General features: G+C 32.9%; 1 pseudogene; it reads right to left on the reverse strand.

The window, feature by feature from the left end:
- Positions 1-15,085: 15,085 nt before the first annotated feature.
- On the reverse strand, positions 15,086-21,463 carry LOC115961571 (annotated as a pseudogene).
- Between the last annotated feature and the right edge of the window lie 3,643 nt (positions 21,464-25,106).

Consider the following 25,106-nt stretch of genomic DNA (forward strand, 5'->3'; position numbering starts at 1 on the left):
ACCCATTAAGGTATGCGTAAGTGTCACAGCCAACGGCCACGATCGTGTTTTGAGTGTCAGAAATTGTGAAAATTGGGTTATAGAGCCTTCGCTCCTACTCCCACTTGTAACTCAAACTCGTGCCCAGCTCATTGTAACAGTCAATGGCGTTATACCTCAAGATGTCAATCTGGCCTTGAATGGAAATGTTTGTAACAATGACATTTCCAGTTAGTGGTAGAGGTTCTCTGTTCGAATTGAGTGTACAATTGATGTAAAAACTTGTAATTCCTTTCAGGTAACAACCTTCAGTTAAGCTAAATGGATATGGAATTTGTAAATCTCCACATTTGTCGGGGCAGTCAGGCAGGGTTGATGGAAAATGCTGTTGCTGTTGCTGCGACTGCCATGTCTGATAATATCACACCAGCCCAAGTGAGTTGCACAAGCATCCCATGGAAACCCATAGCACCACTATTTCTGAAAGAGTGTTTAGTGTAGTGTGTGGAACTTCATAGATGCTGGACTTTTATAAAGCAGACAGAAAGACTCAACAATGCGCATTAGTCTGTGTTTACAACTTTACAGCTATCAGTGCATTTGTTGCATGAGGTAGACTTTGATAAGGTCCTAATAACGACGAATAACTTGTACTAATGACTGATTAATATTCGTAATATACAGTAAAGTCCTTGTTTTATAAGAACAATACAGTTTGTGCCAATGGTAAACTATTGTTTTGCCTGTTGCCTCCGTCATCTAAGAAAGCCTCAAATTGAGTCATCATTACTCGATGGTGACGCTTGCTACAAATAGAGCACGCCACACTATTTTTACAACCTAGATGCTCTACAATATACATAGAAAACAATATTTATAGAGTGAGAATTCGCATATCATGATTATCATCTAACTCTCTCGGTGGGGATGGGAATTGGGAGCTAGTTATTTTAGGCCGTCACGTCACCCTCGTTAAGTTGTGCATTAATATTATTAATTACCTCATCTTGCCACCCAATTTATACTAATTTCCAAGATTGCCTACTTTCACGTGGTGGGCTTGACTCAGCCATACTTCTCTTCTATTACCTTAACTGTGTTCATGCTCTCACATAGGCTGTGCAATCGTCAAGCACACCTATACAAAAACGTACGTACTTCACCAAATCTGATTCCCTTGATGTTACATGTATAATATTACATATTTGTAATCTTAGATTCATGTAATCACATAACCTTAATGCAGTGATGGAGGTAGGATTTTAGTTCAGGGGGCAAAACTAAAATATAATATAAAATAAATAGCCTAAAGAAAATCAATTGATATTAATAATAAATAAATAAACAATTGTAAACAACTATAACTATTATAACATTCTATTGTGTCCCTAACATTACTTATTTATATTATATTATATTGAGTATAATATTAATATGGGGTCCATTGATTGAGTTGTTGTGGCTGGTTTGAAAGGAAAATAAAATTGGGATGGGGGGGGGGGGGGGGGGGGAATATTAAGGGTACCGAGAATGGTGTGGTGTGGTGAACTCATGTGTGGCAATGGTTTTCAAGAAGTGAGAGCTGGTGCCTTTTTCTTAGGTGCTAGGCTCATTGATTAAAATAGGATAGGTTTTTGTCTTTTTTCTTATGTCAATGGTTCAATTTGGTTATTGTGGGAATGCCACTTTGTTTTTTCTTTTCTCATGTTAGGAGGGGTAAGACCATAAAGAGTTAAAGTTGTTGTTCATTTAAAAGACATTTTATGAGGGGCCGAGGAGGGCATGCACTTGCCCACTCACCCCCCCCCCCCCCTCCCCCCTTTTCTTGCTCCACTCTTACTTTAATGTGATATTAAGGTGTTTGGTTAATTAAATTACATTTTAATCATAATTCATGACTATAAAATTCATATAATTGATTCAATAAACATTCTTAAAAATGATTAAAATTATTATAATAACAAATTGATTGAAAATAGCCTCAACACCAAAAAATGCCAAAATTACTCGAACCAAAAAATACCCTTGAAAGACCCAAAATGCCCAAATTACCCCTAAAACCTTTTTTTTTTTAATAATTAAAAAAAAAAAAAAGAAGCACAAAACACAAAATCTAAGAAAAGACTAAAATACCCAAGTAACCTCTAAAATTACCAAAAATACGCTAAATCTAATGAAAATGACCAAAATAGTCCCGAAATCTAAAATTACCAAAATATCCCCGAAATCACTAAAATGGCCAAAATACCCCTGAACTCTTTAAAATGACCAAAATAACCCCGAGACTTCTAAAATGACCAAAATATCTCAAAATATCTAAAATAACCAATATACCCTTGAAACCACTAAAATAAGCAAAAAAAAAAAAAAAACTCTGAAACCTCGAAAATGACAAAAAAATCTCAAAACATCTAAAATGTTGAAATACACCCCTAAATCACTAAAACGACCAAAATGCCCTCAAAACCTCTAAAATGAGGGGGGGGGGGAACTTAAAACCTATCAAATGACCCAAAATACGCCCAAAATCTCAAAAATGACCAAAATAACCCTATAACCTCAAAATGGGAAAAAATTCCCACGAGACTTCTAGAGTGACCAAAATTTCCAAAAACCTCTAAAATGACCAAAATATACCCAAACCTTTAAAATGACCAAAATTTCCTTGAAATATCTAAAATGAAAAAAATATTTAAAATAGCCAAAAAAGTTCCTAAAACCTAAAAAAATGACCAAAATACCCCTTAAAACCACTAAATGACATAATAGAACCAACTTTTTGCTATTTCAAAGGTTTCAAGTATTTTAGGTCTGTTTAAAAGTTTGAAGGTAGTTTAAGTCATTCAAATGGTTTTGGGGTATTTTGGTCATTTTAGAGGTTTCAAGTTTTTTTTCTCATTTTAGAGGATTTAAGAGCATTTTCGTCATTTTTGTGATTTTGGGGATATTTTCAAATCATTTTAGAGGTTTTGGGGTATTTTGGTCATTTTAGAGGTTTTGGAATATTTTTGATCACTTTATAGGTTTCGAGGTATTTTTGGTCATTTTACAGGTTTTGGAGTTATGTTGGTCATTCAAGAGGTTTCAATGTATTTTTGGTTGTTTTGAAGTTTAAGGAGGTATTTTGGCCATTTTAATGGTTTCAATGGTATTTCGGCCATTCTAGTGATTTTGTGGGTATTTTGGTGATTATAGTGGTTTTAGGATAGTTTCATAATTTTAGAGGTTTTAGAGTTATTTTGGTCATTTCAGAAGTTTCGAAGGTATTTTGGTCATTCTAGTGGCTCAAGGGTATTTTTCACCATTTTAGAGGTTTTGGGATGTTTTGGTCATTCTAGTGGTTTCGAGAGTATTTTAGTCATTTTTTAGAGGTTTTGAGATTATTTTAGTAATTTTTAGGTTTTCTAGTATTTTTGTCATTTTAGAGGTTTCAGGGGTATTTTGGTCATTTTAAAAATTTCAAAGATATTTTGGTCTTTTTAAGGTTTAGGGGTATTCTGGTTATTTTTTAAGGTTTCGAGAGTATTTTGGTAATTTTAGAGGTTTTAAGGGTATATTTGTCATTTTAAAAGTTTTGGAGGTATTATGGTCATTTTTGAGGTTTTAAGGGCATTTTGATGGTTTTTGGGATATTTTGGACATTCGTGGTGCATTTTAGTCATTTTGGCAATTTCAAGGGCATTTTGGTCATTTTAGATATTTTGGGTATTTTAGAGGTTTTTTAATATTTAGTGATTCTCATGAGTAAAATGAAAAATTTTTTAGTATAGGCAATTTTGTCAATTCAATAAATTACTACATCCCCACCAATAAGGAATATAAGATCACCTCCATTTAATTAAGAAGGGAATGTGATATATTTTGTGGTCTTAGATTATGGTAATGTTAGAAAAAATCAAATGAATCAAACACCATAATGTCACATTAAGGCAATGTGCCTCACATCAAAAGAACAACACGGCGAGCCAAATGCCCCCTATAGGTGTCTTGCCATACCCATGCTCATCTGATCATATTAAATTAAGCTTCTCTAATCCCTTTTGATTCTAATATCCCAAAGCTATGTCTAACTAGCATAAACATTATGTACTCATAGTTATATTATGATACCCCAAATTGTAAGGATTTGAATTAGATTGTTTGAATGTGTGTTAAGTGGGCGTAGGTTGAGACTCACATTGAGTATTTACTAAGTAAATCTTGGAATTATAAGTTACTATGAAATGTCCTAATTACAACTTGATGAGTTTTTTTGGGGTTTAAAACTATAAGTGGATATGTGAATTACACTTTTCTCTCTATTGATCATTACAAATGGTATCAAAGTAAACTTGTTTCACAAAATGGGATTGAATGGCCAAAGACATAAGAGAGGCCTTGGCCAAGAAAAATAAAACGAACTCAAGAAATTTTAAGAAAAATCACTCTAGAATCACTTTTCTAGAGATTGTTATTCGTATGTCTAGTCATATTTGCTTGCTTTTTAAAGAAGAATTCCCATGGGGATTATTATAGGGAAAAGTTGGAGTGCAAAACCATCTACTGATGTGGTATCAACTTTGTATCCAATTTCCGAGAGAAATTTTCCACAAACTCATTGGATACCCTACACATACAGTCGAGGCAAATTACGTAGGTACCAATCCTTGCATGCACAAAGTTAAGGTTTTAAAAATTTAGCACACCCAATGCTAATGCTCTTAGCCACTATCACCTAACAATATAGGACAACACCATTGATATTTGATTAATAATGCTAGTATCATACATTTTCACACTTTGTCACAACTGTCTGACGCAATAGACTATGAATGATGGAAAAAAATTGGGAGTCTATGTGATAGTGATAGTTGATGATGCCAAATATCGTTAGTTGAGTTACTCATCCAAATCTAGAGCATTAGACAATCTTATAGGATTTGTAAAATAAAGAAAGTTGATTGAAGACACTACTGGGTTGTGCCTAGTGAGGGAGCCTCCGATGCTTAAGTCATAATCGGCCAATATCTTTCATATATAGATAGTAGTTTTGTACTTTTTTGTCGTACCTTAGCAGGTGAGGTGAATTATCATTTTTATAGGTGATTTAGGTAGCTATTGAATATAATTTGGGGTGATTATTACTCTAAGTGCAACGTTATTTATCTTGATAAGAGTTTAAGACCTTTGATGGTCCTTATTAAATGTGTTTGAACGATTACTCATCTTTTTTTGATGGCCTACTAATAATACAATAATCTTTATGATTTTTAAGTTTTTTATAATTTTTATGGACTCATCAATAGTCAATAACAATGCTAAATAAGATATTAAGTTGGGAATCATGGTTCATGAAGCCCAATAACTTTATGGTTCCTTACCCCAAACAAAATATGGGTATTTCAACTGTGCAATGATATGGATCATTTGCCCCAAGTATAACATGGGTCCTCTAGCCTGAATAAGAATTGGATTGTTTAGCATGAATAGGTTATGGGTCTTTTCAAATAGTAAGGTTCGGCTGTTGTGGGTCGTGTAACCCTATTTAGAGATTTGTGATTATTTTTTGGGCCAAATAACCAGTAATATGATGTTGAAGATGCGTGGGCTGCTACCAGGTGTGGTTAATGGTCTTCAGCTACAGCATTATATCCGTTAGTGCTTTGAATTTGTCATTCTGTTCATTAACCAAATCGAGAAATTGAGAAAGATCTTTTCAATATGGAAAATGATAAAAGAGTATATACTAATAAAAGTGCTTTGTATTTTCATACTTAAACCTTAAAAAATAAAAAAGTACAAAACCTACTTAGGTCAATTAATGGCTAACATTTACTATTATTTTCTACCATCATGGTCATCAGTAGTTCTGTCTCCAAATTGATATACATTGTGGATTATTTTGAAAAATAAGGAGTATTAGACTAAATAACTTTACCCTTGGTTAAATATTTTAAAATTAGGCTAAGAGTATTGTAACTCAATTGATTGGTAATTTTACATGTTTTCATGACATCTAGAATTTAAATCTCTCTCCTCCTCCGTTGTTACTATCAAATTATTAAAAATTAAAAAAATATTTCAACGTTACCAAGTTCTTATTCGGTTATAACCTGTAAGGGGTATGTATAGGCATTTTAATCCTATGTTTGGATAGGGAAGAGGAGGGAGATTATCCAAATATAGCATAAAGGTAGGGTGCTAGGCACTACCAAACAGTGTAATTTGCTTCTATCTTTATCTTTGAATTTTCAAATCATTGATGACATCCTTTTAGGACAAAATGGCCTTATGCCTTTTTCACCCAAATTATATAGCCTTATACCCCTCTTCCCAAACTAATTAGAGAAATGCCCCTCTTTTGTAACTCGATTTTTTCAAAATTGAGCTAAAAAAATAATAATTCCTGGAGCCTTATAGTGACGTTTTTAAGGACCTATAGTGACGTTTTAAGGACCTATAATATTGCCTATAACTCGATTTCATGGATATCGGGTTACAAAACGCCACTATAGGTACTTAAAAATGTCATTATAGGTCCTTAAAAACGTCACTATAGGGCTTAACTCAATTTTGAGAAAGTTGAGTTTCAAAAGAGGGGCATTTCCCTAATTAGTTTGGGAAGAGGGACATAAAACTATATAATTTGGGTGAAAATGGCATAAGGCAATTTTGTCCCATCCTTTTAGCCTAAAAATGGTTTGTTTTAGTGTAGCTTGCTAATCATGTCAACAGAGAAAAAGATAATAATGATCATAGAATCTTTTCTTTTTTAGAAAAAAAGGGAAAACGATAAGTAATCAAACATGGCAATGGAATTCCAAAAAGGCCAACGTGAGTTGACAAAGACTAAAAAAGTGTCGTGATATTTCTCTGTTTTGGAAACTAGACATTTGCCATTTAGTTGAAAGAAGTGGTGTAATTGTGTAAATTCAGCAAAGAAAATAAAATTAAGAGGATAAGTCTATTTGGTGGGCAATCTGTGTTCTCCCCCCCCTCCCCCCTCCCCATTTAGGCCTGTTTCAATTTCTTTCTCATATATTTAATTTTGTCCTTTAATTGTTAACTGTGTTTATTTTGCATTTCAGTTTTCAAAATTAAATCAAATTTATCTTTAATTATGTCACCTTTAATAAAATTGATACAATTAATATTTAATGTTAGAGATATATTAGTCCAATGTAATAGGTCAAAACCCACTCCTCTTGTACTAGTAGTGTAAGGTTTAGTTGCCTATATATTATCATGTTAGGGTTCATTGTAACACAAGTTATTATACTACACTTTTATACAATAAAGATATAGCCCGTAAGGGATTCCCCTATGGATGTAGGCTATCAAGGCTGAACCATGTAACCCTCGTGTTCTTAGTGTTCCTATTCTATGTTTCCTCTTCCGCATCCACTCTAGCATATACAACATGGTATAACACATCGCGTTACTAATATATTTAACACGGTATCAAAGCCTAACTTCGTTCTTGACATCAAATAAACATCTCTACATAGTAAAGAAAATTCATACATGCATAGCACAAATCCATGGTACCCTTGCTTGTTTTCATATCTGAACCCCCCGATATCACACAGCTTCCATGGATCATCGTTGCTATCTTGCCACTATGTCTCAAATCATAGCCCAAGCAATTCGTGCCTCCCCTTTCAAATATGTGCAAATCCAAGCATCGCCTGATGAAACCAACACCATAGATGTGCTCCAAGATCTCCCGCAACCAAAACCCAAGAACCCGGCCTCCAATGGCCGCCGCATGTGCCACCACACGCGGCCATAGCTCCTGGAACTCTCCCACGCGCCGCCGAATTTCTCGACTCCCAAACAGGATTATCGCCACACGCGTTGCTCTGTCGGCCTTGGCATCCTCCGATCTGCAAAACCTAAAAATTCTGTGGCCAAAAGCTAAAGCACGTGCCGCCACGCGCCATTGGAAATACTCTCACACGTCGTCGTTGTCACGCCCCTGCCACGCACCGAATAACGTCAGCTTAATATGACGTCAGCAAAAAGCTATGTCAACCCTAGCCATGCAGCTCACCATGTTAGCAATGTTGCCTCATTAGCACCACGTCACCTGGCTAACTGTTGACCCGAACCACCTGGATTTGACCCGTGAGCTCTAATTGTTGACTTTGACTTTTGCGTTGACCTTTGACCAAAAGTTAAGATTTCCAAAATGGCCTATCTTGCTTAGTTTTTCACCTAGATTCCAATTTTGGACTCTGTTTCTTCATTTGAAGCTCCAAAATTGGTCAATCGGCATATTCTTCGTTGTGGTTTCTTCAAGGCATCTTCAAGTGATCTTCTCATACTTATCTAACATTAAGCTTTCATCGAGCTTCCGCCTTGAGTTTAAGGGAGGGTATTAAAGATATATTAAACATATTAGCACAATGTAATAGGCCCAAGCCCACTCCTCTTGTACTAGTAGTCTAGGGTTTAGTCGCTTATATATACTCATGTTAGCGTTCATTGTAACACAGGTTATTGTACTACACTCTTATACAATAAAGATGTAGCCCTTAAGGGATTCCTTCGTGGATGAAGGCCGTCAAGGCTGAACCATGTAACCCTCCTGTTCTCAGTGTTCTTATTCTATACTTCCTTTTCCGTATCCACTCTAACATATACAACATGGTATAATACATCGCATTGCTAATATATTTAACATTTAAGAAGTTTATATTTTGAAATTTCAATAAAAAAGAAAATTATACAATTAAATTTATAAGAACTAAATTGAAATTGTTACAAATTTTTTTTTTTAAAGTAAACAATATAAGAATGAAAATATAATGAGTTATGGTTATTTTCTCTCCAGATTTACTATTTTTTATCTTCAACAAAGAGAGAAAAATATTTTATCACAAAATTTATTAAAAATAATTTAATATAAGAATATAATAGAAATTTAATGCATGTTTTTTTTTTTTATTCATTTTTCTACACCTGCCTCCAGTCCCCATTCTCATGTTTTCTTCTGCCTAACCTATAATTCTTACCAAACAATGCTCAGTCATTTTTTTTTTTCAACAATAAATTATCAGACTTCAACGAAAAAGAAAATTTAATTAATATTTTTTTTTTTTACAATGGTTAAATTTTCAATGTATTTGTTTTTTGTAAGTGATATATATTTTTTAGAATTTATTTATTGTTTTATTTAATTAATAAGATTAAGTGGTCATTTTGAAGATGGGTGCATGAATGTTATATGTCATTTTGAAAAATAAGTATAAGTTGTCTATGTCAGTTAATTATTTCTATTAATTAAAAGTTGAAACATCCAAGTAAAGATTATTAACGTCATAGCCAAATTCTAAGTTTACCTTAAAATTCTTTTTCATCTTTTAAGTAGTATGCTCAGCGCTTACTGAATAGTCTCTAAGTTATTGCTGCCTTATAAGTTATAATTGAATTATTAATCATTGCCGACCTCCTTTTAGTATATGGCTTAACTGAGAAAAAATCATAATGAATATTTTACGAATAATGTTAGGATCTACATATCCAAAAATCAATCTTAGAAAAATGTTTGTATGAATATGAAATATGGTACCGGCTCTAATTTTCAACCTGCCCAACTCGATATACTATATGACAGAATCCTTCATATGTGAGCAGAAAACTGAGGGTGCAATATATATATATATATATATATATATATATTTATTTATTTATTTATATATACACACTAGCATTTGAGCACGTGCTCGTGCATATTCAGCGTCTCCATTCTCATGATTACTACATTTTCACTACATTTTTCAATCACAAAATACCTAGAGGTGTGATGAAAATAATATTTAGGAGTGTGATGAGTGTTATGCATTTGTGGATGAAATATTTTTTTCATAACACCCCTAGGTATTTTGTGATTAGAAAATGTAGTAATCTCAAATTAACATGGATTCAAATTATTAACCTTTACCCAAAAAACAGAAAAGTCTCAGTGCACGCATGTGAGCATATACTCAAATGCTAGTATAAATGATAAATATAGTTTCTGTTACAAAAGAAATTTTTTTACAACAATTTCTTAGATAATAACCATTTCATGTGAGGTTTGAATCGTACAATAATTCTTGTAAAGGATCTCATCCGAACTTATCTAATAATATTCTATTCTAATACCTCCTCAATGCAATCTAATAAATTTGTGCATAGGATTTAGCCATGTGCTACACATCCATAACAAAAAGTTAAAAAGAGCTTATATTTAAAACTTATTTAGAAACTAAGATTTTTTTTTCTTTTATAGTAAAAGACTCAATTTTTTTTTGTTTTTGTTTTTAGTGGTGTTGTTGTTGTTCTTTTATTTATGACAGTTATCAAGTTGTATTTAATCCTAAAATCTTATATTTAACCCTAAAATTTAGCCATGTACCACACATCCATAACAAAAAGCTCAAAAAAGCAAAAAATCTAAAATTTAACAACTACCTTTTTTTTACATTCAAATTTTATTTTTGGTGCTGTTGTTGTTGTTAATGTTTTGTTTTGTTTTATTTTTTATTTTATTATGACAGTTATCAACTTGTATTTAATCGTAAAATGTAGTGTTTAATCCTAAAATTTAGCCATGTACTACACATCCATAACAAAAAGTTAAAAAGAGCTTATAATTAAAATTTATTTAGAAACTAACATTTTTTTTCTTTTACAGTAAAAGACTTTATTTTATTTTATTATTATTATTTAAGGAAAGGCTCCAAATGTGCCTCAATGTTTTTTTTTTTTTCTTTTTTCTTTGGGAAAAATGCAAAACTAACCCTCTAACTTTCACATTTTTTTCATTTTAGTCCTCTAACTTTTAGTTTTGTTAATTCAGTTCTCTAACTTTCAATTTTTGTCAATTCAAGGCTCCGTTACAAATCTATTACTACTGCCGTTACACCCAGCAACACTAAAAAAAAAAAAAAACACTAAACACCTCGCTGAATCAAAACAGATGTCCCCTAAATCAAAATAAAACAAAGTGAATAGTGGTTGGGAAAATATACCTGCCACCACTATTCACCTCCCACAAATTGTTGCAAAAATATAACTGCAAAGTGGCTGGGAAAGAAGCGAAGGAAGGCGAGGAGAGCTACAGTAAGGCAAGGCAAAGCACACCAATCATCGATTCAGTCAAGGCAGAGCAGCGAGATGGTTTACATGGCGAGCAGGGGCGGCGAGGTCTAGAGCAGGGGCAGCGAACTCAATGCGCTGGTGAACTCAGTCTCTCTCTCTCTCTCAAACTGGCTCACTCTCTCTCTCTCTCTCTCTCAAAGTTAGGGATTAGAATCACTATTCACTTTGTTTTGTTTTGATTCAAGGGACGTCATTTTGATTCAGCGAGGTGTTTAGTTTTTTTTTTTTTTTTTTTTTTTTCTTATTTTCTTTTAACTTAGAATTTTTTTTTAAAAAAAAATACCACATCCAAAACGGCGTCGTTTTGCTAGGTGTAATGGTAGCAGTAACATATTTGTAACGGAGCCTTGAATTGACAAAAATTGAAAGTTAGAGGACTGAATTGACAAAACTGAAAGTTAGAAGACTGAAATGAAAAAATAAGAAAGTTAGAGGGTCAGTTTTGCATTTTTGCTTTTTTCTTTTTATTTATGACAGCTATCAAGTTGTATTTAATCCTAAAATATGTACTACATAACCATAACAAAAAGTTAAAAAGAGCTTATATTTACAATTTAGCAACTACCAATTTTTTATTTTACGGTAAAAGACTAAACTCATCCTAGATCTATCTAATTATAAGTAAAGTGCGTTTTGTCAAAGGATTAGCCAATTTACAATAACATATGTTCTAACAAGTTCCACATATGTCCTAACATCTTATACTTATAACCGTTTGATTATTGATTAATAGATTCTTGGGAGTGGTGACCTTAAATTCACCAAGTGGGATTTTTGTCTTGCGAGAGGTTTTCCCCATTTGTCAACAAATTACCGTATTAATTTAATTTAAGCTGCATTTAGTTTATCTGGTGATTTGTTGATGCCTCCACAATTTGCATGTAATTTAACCTAATTAATCAACTTAGGTAATTGAATTAATTAACTGGAGTCAATATTTTTTAACCCAACAATATATATGTAGTGATTTTCTTTTTATTTTTCTATTACCCTTTGACTTTGGCACTAGTCTCACGACTGAATGAATACAAATCTTAGGCTTCTTAGCCACTTGATTTGGCTCAACGAAGATCACAAGAAGCCAGCCTTTCAGGCTATTTCATATACATATATTTATAGTCTTTACATAAATAAGATAACAGTTGCACTTTCATTCAGCAGTATTTTGCTCGTGTTATAACAAAGTGGTGGACGATTTGGACTTAAATTTGGAAAAAGTAAAAGAAAAATAAAATTTGAAAAAATAAATCTATAATAATTTTATTATTGGGACACATTAAATCCCTTAATTTTTTTTAAACTATCCCATTTAAACCTCATACTTTTAAATGACACGTTTTAAACCCAACAAGTCAATTGATGCACATATCATGTGTGAGGGTCTGATTTGTTTGGATTTTTTTGGGGTACATTTATGAAAGTATGGAGTTTAAGGTGCTCCATTTAAGTGTATAGGGTTTAATATGTCCCTATAATAAAACTATGAGGTTTTTTTTTTTTTTTTTTTTTTTTTTTTTTTTTTTTTTTTTTTTTTTTTATGAGTTCGTAAGATTTAGATAACCTGAGCCTGCAATATCATTAACGTAAAAAGAGATTGTCGTTTGGTTTATTTTGCAAATAAAGCTCCTTTATCTTAGAAATATATACACTTGATATAACTTCATTTAATGTTTTATCATTAAATATTTTTTATTAACATTAGATTACACATTCCAGTTCTTTAAACACGCACACCAAATTTTATATTAATAGAGTCTATTTACTCATCGATTCCATAGCTATCAAAACATGAATTGTATCATGAATTGATTTTTAATTTTTCCAAATCGTGTATCATAAGATATTCGAACATTTAATAAAATTTATAAAAAAATTACAAATATACATATATAAAGGGTATATTCATTATAAATTTTGAATATATTCAACTAATAACTAATTTATTCATCACTTATGTAATAATATTTTACAAGCTAACTAAATAAATCAAACTAGTATGTGTACATAACATATACATTCAAATTACTTAAATTCAAAAGTGATAATATATTACAAATGAACCAAAAATAATAATTTATTTTCATCAAATTGCCTAATCAATCCTACCTAAGTCAACGCTATCATCACGTTTATAATTTTGCAAATTTGTTTCTTCATTAAAATTTTCTTCATCGTTATTCGTCATTAACATTTACTATCTCTTCTAGTTCTTTTTATTTTAATAATTTTTCTATAAATTTTTTTTTTTTTGACATTCTAGTTTCTTGGACTTAAAACAATAACGATAAAAATAAATTAAATAAATTTTTAAATATTAAAGTGAAAGGTAAGTGTGTACAGTGTAGTCCAATTGTAGGAGAGAGGGAAAAAAAACTTATGAATATGTTATTTTAATAGACTAAATTAAGTAAACTAATAATTTTTTACTAAAAACAAGTCTAACAACTTGTTAGATTCAAATAAAAGTGCAAATTTTAACAAAAAAAATCTCATTTTAAAACATTTGTCTATGTATTGTACGATATGTACGATTTTATGATACTATATGATTCATACAATATACACACTATATCGTACAATTCATGAGCACTTATGATACGCTGATACAATACGGAACATTTTCCACACAATACGTATCGCATATCGTACAATTCATGAGCACTTATGATACACTGATACAATACAGAACATTTTCCACACAATATGTATCGCATATCATACGATACTGACAACTATGATCGATTCTATAAAATCATGTATTAAATATAATTTTAAATAAAAATAAAAATAAATCAAACTTAAAATTTTAATAAATGGGATAGTCATTAATTTCTAATAATTTTGTAAATTTGAACTGAGGATATATAAAGTAACGGAGAAAATGTGATCCAGCATAAATTATATTTACAATTATAATTTTCACGAAAATTCCCTATTAATTTTGTTGTTTTGGTGAAATTGAGCGTGCCAAAAAGTATATTCCTCCTTTTCTTGTATTTAAGCACAAATACAATCTCAAAATGTGTAATGTTTCACTTAAATTATCTCGTAATCTCATGCATATGCATTGATACAATTAAAAATAAACAAAATCAAATGTATATTAAAATTCCTACATAAGTTAAATTCCTTAAGTATATTATATTTAGGTTCTGATAAAAGTCTATGAAAAATTCTTCTATTCGGTTTTTGATTATTGTGATTGCCTTAATTTATTAGTTCCAAATGGTCTACAGTCTGATAATAAAGAGCAATTATCATAAAACAAATGTCATAAGTTGAAATTTTATCATATCTATAAAAAATTAATAAAATTTTAATGTTTTATTTTTAAGTTATTATTTCTCATTGTTATTTTATCATATGCACTATGCCTTGTAGCATTAGAGCACTAGTTTTCAGTTTTACGTCATTTGAGTATCCCTTGAGTATCCATTAGTAACCATTTTGCTCAATCATATAGTTTATATTCCTTGGCTTGGTATCAAGTTAACATATTCACATAATTTTTATTTTATTTTTATTTCTTGTAAATTAGTATTTATGTTAAAATTAAAGTTCCTTGACCCAAACCAAGTACAAAAATTTTATAAACTACTGATGTGATGAGTGATTATTAGTAAGAGAAAAGTGTAATTAGTAATGGACTCAGATGAAAACCAATAAAAATTTGCTACAACAATAGTTTAAAAAAGGTTGTAAAATATATTGTAACAGGGAGTATGTGAATTAACTTCTAGATTCCTTACTTGATATGTCTCTTACATCCAAATGAAAATAAGAAAGAATGGAAGGATATTAAATAATAGAGAAACCCCAAAAATAATGCCATACAAAAGTGCAATCACACCTCCACTTCTATCAAATAGTCAAATTGATTCTTGCTTATCAAGAGATATATATCAATAACTCTAATGTGGGTGAAAAAGGAAGGAACAAAATATTGGGAAATTTCATAGGCACAAGAAAGAAAAAGAAATGGATTAATGAGAGCTATGCTCAACCAAATGATAACAACCATTTAAAAATCAACACAAAAGACTTGATTAGGACCCCTACATTTCCACCATTAATACATATATAACAAGCCCTTAACATACAGCCTCTCCCATAATTACTACATTTCCAATAGTCAAGACTCAAAACACAACTCATAAAGCAAACGCAAATTCCTACACTTCCAAACAACTTAAAAACTTCCAACTTTATGAGATGAATACTTACTTCGAAATTACATAGATCATTATAGTACCATATCAAATGCAATTATCAATTGATACCAATATATTACCGAGGACTAAGTAATTATCTCCCATCTTCCACAGATTTCAATTTTTGGTCTCCGATGCTATCATACTCAATAGTTGTACTAGTAGAACAACCAATGTCAACATCATCATTGAAAGAGTGACTAGTTGCACTAAGCAAGTGCTCAGTCTTTTTTGCATAGACATCAATGTTTCCCAATGAATGTTTTTCCATAATTCTCAATCTCTCTAGCTCCGCTGCCACCTCTTTCATAGAAGGCCTATCCTCCCCTCTCAAACTTAGGCACCTTTTTGCAAGATTTGCAACTTCCTTCAGTTGCTCAATGTTAACCTCATTGACAATGTGATCTTCAAGAATTTGAAGTAGACGATCCTCTTTTATGGCAGAAACAAAGGATATTGCTAGATTTCTATCAATTTCTGGTCTATCAAAAGAAAGTGCCTTTTTACCCGTCAACAACTCTACCATAACAACACCAAAGCTATATACATCACTTTTTTCTGTTAGTTGGCTAGTTTGCATGTATTTTGGATCCAAGTACCCCAAAGTTCCTTGCACCAAAGTGTTCAATTGCGTTTGATCAAGAGGAACTAGCCTTGAAGCTCCGAAGTCGGCCACTTTTGCTGTGTAGTTATCATCCAATAGAATATTCGTAGTTTTCACATCTCTATGTATAATTGGCATAGAAGCTGATGAATGCAAGTATGCAAGTGCTCCTGCAGTTTCTGTTGCAATTTTCAAACGTTTTTCTCATGAAAGTAAGGATGATAGGCTTTTATCATGAATGTGGTTAGAAAGAGTCCCATTTGTGATGAATTCATAAACTAGTAAGGGAACTTCTGTTTCCAAACAACAACCAAATAGTTTAACCACGTTCCTATGATTTATTTGGGTAAGCACAATCATTTCATTTATGAATTGCTCGATTTGGCTCTGATCACCAATTTTGGACTTCTTAATGGCAACCATTGTGTTATCTGATAATACTCCTTTATACACAGTTCCATAGCCTCCTTGATCAAGGACTCTACTTTCATCGTAGTTGTTGGTGGCCTTTTTGAGCTCTTCTGTGGTAAAGATTTTGGTTGTCTCAACAGACATTTGGTGATTAGAGAGTTGTTGTTTTAATAGTAAGCCACCATTTTGTTGGAAGAATTTTTCCTTGAGTTTGATGAGCTTTCTTCTTTTCAATCCCCAAAATATCCAATAATATCCCAGAAGCAGTACTAAAAGGCTAAAAAGGCCTGCACACATTCAAACATGCATTTTCACCAAATACAACGTTTTAAATTTATACTTTTGTTAATACTATTTCCATGGCAAACTAGTAAAAGTCTAAATATTTATCATACATATCATATGAAGATGATTTGACCAAGTTCATTTATAGCGTAGGTGGTGGCTGCCACATAAATATAATCTCCTAAGAGTGGCTCTAAAATCCGGCTCATGTCAAATTATATCAAAACTAAAAATATGGACAATTAAAAGAGACTGGTGAACCAAGTTTTGAATTGACATCCTTTTTTAAAACCACAATGTTCCTTTGTAAGGGATTTTTTTTTTTTTTTAACGTAGTTGAGGATAGTAAGAACTAAGAAGTAGACTCCTGAGTTTAGGTGTAGACGCTTTAGTTTTAGATCTTTTGTGATAAAAGTCCTAACCAAAAAGAGTTTTAGGGTCTGTTTGGTTGGGAGGACAAAAAAAATTTATTTTCTCTTATTTGTATTTGGTCGGAGGGTGGAAAAGTGGAAGGATTGAAAATTTTTTTGTTTGGTTGAGAAGAAAAGTGAGGATAGAAAATATAATTTATGTAAATTGACTCATGTGCCCTTATTAAAAAAATAATCTAATTAAAAAAACAACCAATAAAAAAAAACAGTCACACCAAGTTTATTAAAACAAAGATCATGCCAAAAAAATAATAAAAAATTAAAAAAAAAAAAAAAAAAAACTCAACCAAAAAAACCAATCATGCCCAATTTAAGACAAAAAAGCAAAAGAAACACACCCAAAAAAAAAAAAAAAAAAAACGAATTGGAGATAAAAGAAAAAAAAAAACAAAAACAAAAAACAAAAAAGAAAGCAGGATTGCAGTTAGAAACAAAGGCCACGCCCACATCCAGTTCAAAACAAATTTTTTAAAAGAAATAGGAAACAAAGGCAGGCATGTACACACATAGTAGGCTTGAATGTGCAATTTTGTCTAAAAAGTTTTGCACAATTTTCTCTCCCATTTTTTCTCAAATTTGGGGAGATTGTGTTTTGGTAGGCCAAGAGAGAAAACTCCTTAACCACACCAAAATTCCCTCCCCCTCCCTCTTCCAATTTAACACCTCATTTTTTTTTCCCACCCTCTTATTTCACCTCCAACCACACACACCCTTAACATTTAAAATGATTGACAAAACTATAATGTTAATGCGCTTTGAAGCTCGTATTCTGTTCAATAATAAATTGACAACTTGAGAGAGTGTTTTTTGATATGGAAAATGATAAAAGAGGTTATAATAAAAGTGTTTTGTACAGAGGTTATAATAAAATTAAAGTGTTTTGTATTTTCATACTTAAACAGTTAAACCTTAACCAAAAAATAAAATAAAATAAAAAACCTAATTGGTGCAATTAATGGCTAACATTTAGTATCATTTTTAAATTTTTTTTTATCATCATGCCTTCATGGTCAAGAGTAGTTCTCTCTCCAAATTGAAAGACATTGAAAATAAGGAGTATCACGCGAAATTACTTTACCCTATAGCTCAAAATTTTAACATTAGCAAGTTCTTTTTCAAACACTGTCATTTGCTTCCATCTTTATTAACAGAGAAAAAGATAGTAAAGATTATAAAAAGAAAAAGAAATAGAAAAAGTATAACAATGATATTTCATCTAAGTAAATTTTAAAGCATCACAATAAAGATTAATAACGTTAAAGCTCAAACTTCCAAGTTTAGTTCGCTTAATTTTTTTTTTTTTTTTTAAAGGTAGTATTCTAAGCTTAGTGAACAATCTCTAAGGGTTTGTTTAATTGGAAGTGTGAAAAAATGGAAAGATGAAAGAGATTTTACACTCCTTTTGTTTTAATGGAAAATTTTGTATAAAGATAGTTTTCTGTATTTTCTAGTGCTTGACAGTATCAGAAAAAAATAAAAATAAAAAATTAAGTCAAAGAAAAAGTACTTCTATAGTCAACAAAAATAGTGTGACTTATTTTTAGAGATTAATTTCTTTTAAATTTTTTTGAAAAACAACTTCATCTCACAACAAGCTAAAAAAAGAAAGTTATAAAATTGTTTTTCAACTCATTTAAATCATTGACTCATTTTCTAAAAAACATTTTTGCCTAAAAAAATAGACTTTGTGCCTAGTTAGAGGTGGAAAAGTGGAGGAATGAAAAAAAAAAATTTGTTTGCTTGAGAAAAAAATAGGAGGATAGAGAATAGAGTTTGTATAAATTTATCATCATATCCTATTAGATAAAAAAAATAACACATTATTTTTATTTCAAAACAAATAATGTATGAATGGAAACTTTATAATTCAAGAGCCCAAAACTAAAAAAAAATAATAATAATAAATATAAATAAATAACCAAAACTGGTGTCTGGTGAGAAAAGAAACAGATGAGCACCCAAAAAAGAAAGAAGAAGAAGAAGAAGAAGAAGAAGAAGATAGGTGAGACTCACACAACGTAACATTGAAAAAGACCCATACAAAAGAAAGACTGAGACATCATTTAAAAAGGAGAAAGACCAAAAATGAAAGAAAAGATAAGAGCAACATTTGATGGTGCTGGGGTAGTTTTGTCTGAAATATAAAAAGAGCAAAGCTCATTCTTTTTCTTGCTATTTTCTCTCCAATTTGGGGAGACTGAAATCCGGTAAGTTTGGTGAGAAAATGCTTGGAGCTCACCATTTTTCCTTCCTAAAAATCCCACCAACACAGCACGTTAAAATTTATTTTCTCATCACTTTTTTCTCCCCCATTTTCACCCCCGAAATCCCTCCAACCAAACGGACCTTAAGTAGTTGTTACCATCCTTATAATTGAAGTTTTAAATAAACAAAATTTAGCTACAAAACTAATAGTAACTTAAGGTTACTCAATATCTTTTCATTGGGGTGAATTTTGAGTATTTGACAAATCCTCTATTGGATTATATCTTCTTCTTATATCCGCCATGTTTACAAAATTTCTAAAAAATTAAAGATTAATAGATATGTCATTAATAAATTGTTTAAATAGCAAGTTTTTATAGTTTAAAATTACTCATAAAATATATGAGTCAAGATCATATATCAGATAATATATCTGATTAACACAAAAATTATCGTATATTATATATCTAATTAACACAAAAATTGACCAATTCAACAATTATATTTTAAATATAAAATTTATAGTAATGTTTATTTTATTAAATAAGATTGTATCCTATAAACTTTAATTTATAACTAGTTTTGTAACTAAATTTTGCCCTTCAAAATTACTGCTTATGGTTTTTAATAGGAAAATATTCTATGCAATGGGTGTATGTATCTAGTATCTGCCCTCTCGCACTCACTTATTATTGCACAGGATCTTGACCTGTGGGGAGAATCAGATGGCGCAAATACATTATACAGACATACAATAAATATACTCACCAACTGCGAGGTAAATTGCGAGTGATGATTGGCCAGCTGATCGATCGGGGACACATACCCGTTCAGGTTCGTCCATATGGTATCCTTCAATGCACGGACAATCATAACTCCCGGTTTATTAACACATTTTTGTTTTCTCGTGCAATTATTGTTGTCTTTGACTTTACATTCATCAATATCTGTAGTGGAAAAGCTCATTTTAAAGTACATTAGAAGTAATTAATAAAAAATTAAAAACTGAAATCGAAAACTGGTATACAACTTCTACATAGATCCACTATTATTATTATTATTATTATTATTATTATTATTAAATCATAATCTATCAGTTTAAACAATTGTTAGAAAAAATTGTGACAATTTTTATGTTACTAAAATAAGGCCACATATTATATTAGAAATTTGTCAAAAAAGAAATGTTTTTATTATTCTTGAAAAAATTGTTGTAAATAAGTAGTAAGTAAATTGAATACCTTGGCAACCATGGTCGAGGTATGGGTTCCCATGGTAACCGTTCTTGCACTTGCAACGGTACCCAGATCCGTACATGGGATTAACACATGTGCTATTCCCTCCACAAATGTAATTCGATTTGTTCCGAGCACGATCAAACTTCTCACTACCAATTGTCCAATCAAGAACCACCGGAAGGGTTTTATTGTTTCGCAGAGTGGTAAGATAAGCTGAGGAGAATTTGAACTTGTCTTCTCGGATAATAAAGGCATAGCCGCATGGACTGAGTTCCCAGACGTCTACGTCGCTATTTACGATATATGCTTCCACAGTAATATTTTTCAATCCTCCAGGAATATCCGTCTGGCAACACCCAAGCCCAGAGCAAGACCCGTTGACTACATCACTACTGCCATCACATATTGAGGGACAAAAAGAAGAGAACCGTTTATCGTTCCTGAAACCCTTAAGGTACGCATAAGTGTTGTATCCAACGGACACTAACTTGTTTTTGGTGTAAGAAATGGTGAAAATCGGGTTAGTGAGATTTCATTTCCGCTTGGGTTTACTCTGAGGTGTGCCCATCTTGTCGTAACAGTCAATGTAGTTATCCATCATGATCTCAATCTGGCCTTCTTGGACGGAAATGTTTGTAACGAGGAAATCTCCAGTCTTTGTTTCAGGTTTCCCGGACGAGTTGTCACAAAATATTGAAAATTTTGTAGATCCCTTGGTTTCGTTCAGGTAACAACCTTCAGTTAAGCCAAACGGATATGGAATTCGTAGGTCTCCACATCTGTCGGGGCAATTAGGCAGGGCTGATGGAAATTGTGTATCTGTGGCTGCCATGACTGATGATATCACACCAACCCAGGTGAGTTGCACAAGAATCCTATGGAAACCCATAACACCACTATTTCCGAGGAGAGTGTTTAGTGTGTAGAGAACTCCATATATGCTGGACATGTTAGAAGCAGACTGAAAGACCCAACGGTTATTGCGTGTGTACTTGTGTTTACAGCGATAATTGTCTGTGCATGTGTTGCATAAGGTACACTTTGATAAGGTCTCAGACAAGTTAGAGTCTAACTCAGTCAGGGTACGTGTGTGGCTGAGAGTAAAGTAGAAAAAAAAAAATCTTACACAGTTACTCAGGGCTTGTTTGGTTTTAAAAAAGGTTTTGCTAATGTGTGCCTAAAGACACATGATAATTTTCATTTTTGGAAAAATATTTCTCGGAAATTAAAAAAGTATAGACAATTTTTTCAATTTTTGAGAAAATGTTTCCAAAAATGTTTCTCGGACCCCTCCAATTTCTTGATTCCACCCGTTTGGCACATATTTTCAACTTTTCATCACTCAAATTTTTTTGCTTTTTGTGGGATCCATACCTGAGCAATGGTCAGAGACTGTTGTTAGCTTACCCGCCAAACCCTCATCTCCCACAATTTTCTTCACTACACATTTCATTTTGCCACCACCACAGTCATAGTTTAACATAAAAACTCCGTTCACAGTTTAACCAAAGAAGTACAAACAACAAAAACTCTCAACAATTTAACACCACCTAAAGCAGCTCATCACCCCAAATTCAAAACTCCATTCATACTTATTTATGATACACCACAAAATTTAATTAAAAAAAAAAAAAAAAAGAGCTTCCAGATCAAAAATGAGCTTCCAACGAAGCTGTTCCCGACGCCGACAACAGAGCTTCCAGATCGAATCGTTGCTGTGGATGCCAATTTCGACGCTTCGGCCAGATCGAAGAACGAGTATGATAGTAGCGATGAGGAGAACGAGCGCGTGGTGGAGCTTTTCGGTGTGTGATCGAAGATCGACACCGATAATCTCTCGGCTTGGGTTGGCGTGTGAGTGACCAGTGGGATAAGAACAAAAAAGAAAGAATAGAAAGAATGCTGAATTTGAAGAAAGCAAAAAGAATGTCGTGCGTGTGAGTGGTCGGGGAGTATGAGCTTTTTCCTCTGAAGAAGAGCACAAAGAAGAACATATAAAGAAGAAGAGAGAGAGAGAGAGAGAGAGAGAGAGAGAGAGAGACCGATGGGATGTGACAATGCCTAGCTTTTGGGGCCCACAATCTCAGCAATATTACAAACTTGCCACTGAGTAATGGAATATGAGTTTTGAAAACAGCTAAAATAAGTTTTCACTTTCCCTCACTATCACTCATTTTTTTGAGTCACAAAATCATGAAAACTGAGTCACGGAACATAAGTCACGGCATCCAAACAATTGCTCTTCCGTGGGCCCCACCAATTTTGAATCATGAGTTATAAAAACAGAATGATATCACTCAGTTTTGTGGGTTTCCAAACAATCTCTTAAACACTAAACAAATATGGCATCGTTTGTTTGTTTGTTTGTTTGTTTGTTTTTTTTTTGGCAAGGCAGCTTAGACAAGACCTGAGTGAGACTATTCAGACTTTAGGACTGACACACGCCAATATTAAGAAGATAATATTATCTCTTCTTGCCATTAATACGTAACCAAGCCTACTTTACAGTTTGTTTAGTACGCGAATTTAAATATATATTTTTAATTTTTAAATAATATTAAACATATTTTTATATATTTTTTATTTATATGTATTTCTATTATTTAAACATATGTACTAAATCGATCCCTCGTCTCTAAGATTTACCATTGGCATATATAGTAGGTCTGGCTTACCCATACTTCTCTTCTACTAGCGGTTTGATGAACTTGGGGCTAAAGTAAAAATTTGGTTATCTTATTTTCGATGCTGGACTTTTTAAAAGCAGACTAAAAGACCCAACAGTTATTGCATGTGTATTTGTGTCTACAACTATACTGCTATAATTGCCTGTGCTTGTGTTGCATAAGGTACACTTTGATAAGGTCTCAGACAAGTTAGAGTCTAACTCAGTCAGGGCACGTGTGTGGCGGAGAGTAAACAAGGAAAAAAAAATCTTACACAGTAACTTAAACACTAACCAAATACGGCATCATTTTTTTTTTTAATATCTTTTTTAATTGCAAGACAGCTTATACAATACCTGAGTCACTGAGTGAGACTATTCATACTTTAGGACTGACACACGCTAACGTTAAGATATTACCTCCTCTTGCCATTAATGCGTAACCAAGCCAGCCTTAATCTCCAAGATTTACCATAGTGGGTTTGACTTGGCCATACTTCTCTTCTGTTACTTTTTATTGAGGGATGGTAATTTTTGTCCGATCCGCAGGTACTCGGCCCGGTCCGACCCTAATAGGCCGGATTTTACCCTGTCCGATTAGGAATAGGGTCGGGTATGGGTTTCAAAAGAAAATCCGAAACGGGTCCGGGTCGGGTCCGGATTTTATTTAAAAAATCCGAGACCCGGCCCAAAACCCAACCCGTGTAAAAACCCGGCACCTGAAATTACAAAACTACCCCCTATATATATATATATATATATATACCTTAATCTAACCCTAACTTTCTTCACTCTTTCACTCTTCAGCAGCCTCCCTACTCAGTATGACAGTCCCTTTCTCTCATTTCAGGCTTCAGCTCCGACACTCCATCACCCTCACTCCCACACCACACTCCGACACTCCCTCACGCCGCCGTCCCTCAGTCCGACCCTCACAAGCCTCCGTCCCTCAGTTCGACCCTCACAACCCTCACTCCCACACTCCGTCCCTCAGCGCCTCTGGTACCCTCCGTCCGTCAGTCCCTCAGTTCGACCCTCACAAGCCTCCGGCTCCGGCTACCCTCCCTCTACTCCTGGTTACGGCAGCCGTTCGCGTCTTTGGTACCGTCGGCATCTCTGGAACGTCGTCGCCTGCTTCAAGATCGCCGATCACGACGGGAGTGATCTTGGACTTTCGGTTTCATCACCTACTCCAACCACAATCACTGAGGATCTTGGACTTTCGGTTTCAGAGGTGTGAATGTGCAGGCTTAATGTAGGCAAAAATTAAGATTTGCAAAATTTGAAGCATGACTTTAAGTATATTTAAATGGTTAAATATGTAGTTTGTGTTGTAGTTTGTCTTCTCTTTAATTTTTTTTATTTTTTTTCCTGTTTTTAAAACATTTCTGAGTTTTCTGTTTTGTAATTACCAATGTGGAAAGTGTACAATTGAAATTAATGGAATGATTGATTGTGGACATTTTGTCTACTGGATAGAATTTGAAGTTATCTTTGTGTTTTCAATGCCACTGTCTCCTGGGCTCAAATTTTTTTTTTGGATTGGGCCTAAAAATGCAGGCTTAATGTAGGCAAAATTAAATTTGGGCTTTTTTTTTATTGGGCCCAATCCCTAAACGGAGCCCGCGGGGCCCGCGGAGCCCGGCTGGGGCGGTTCCGGGCCTCGGAAAAAACCCGGTATCCTAAACGGGCCGGGTCCGGGTTACGGGTCTTGCCCCGCGGGTCGGGCCCGGGTATAGAAAAACCCGGCCCGAACCCGACCCGTTGCCATTCCTATTTTTATTAGCTCGATGGCCTCGGGGCTTAAAGTAAATATTGATTATCTTAGACGTAAAGTTACTGTTAATTAACATAAATTACGTATAATTTTAAAAAAAAAAATTTATAAACAGAAAAAATTTGACAAAATTTTTTATATTTATTGATGTGACAGATTGATAGTGATAAGTA

This window comes from Quercus lobata, chromosome 9 (genome assembly GCF_001633185.2).
Source record: "Quercus lobata isolate SW786 chromosome 9, ValleyOak3.0 Primary Assembly, whole genome shotgun sequence".
NCBI lineage: Eukaryota > Viridiplantae > Streptophyta > Magnoliopsida > Fagales > Fagaceae > Quercus > Quercus lobata.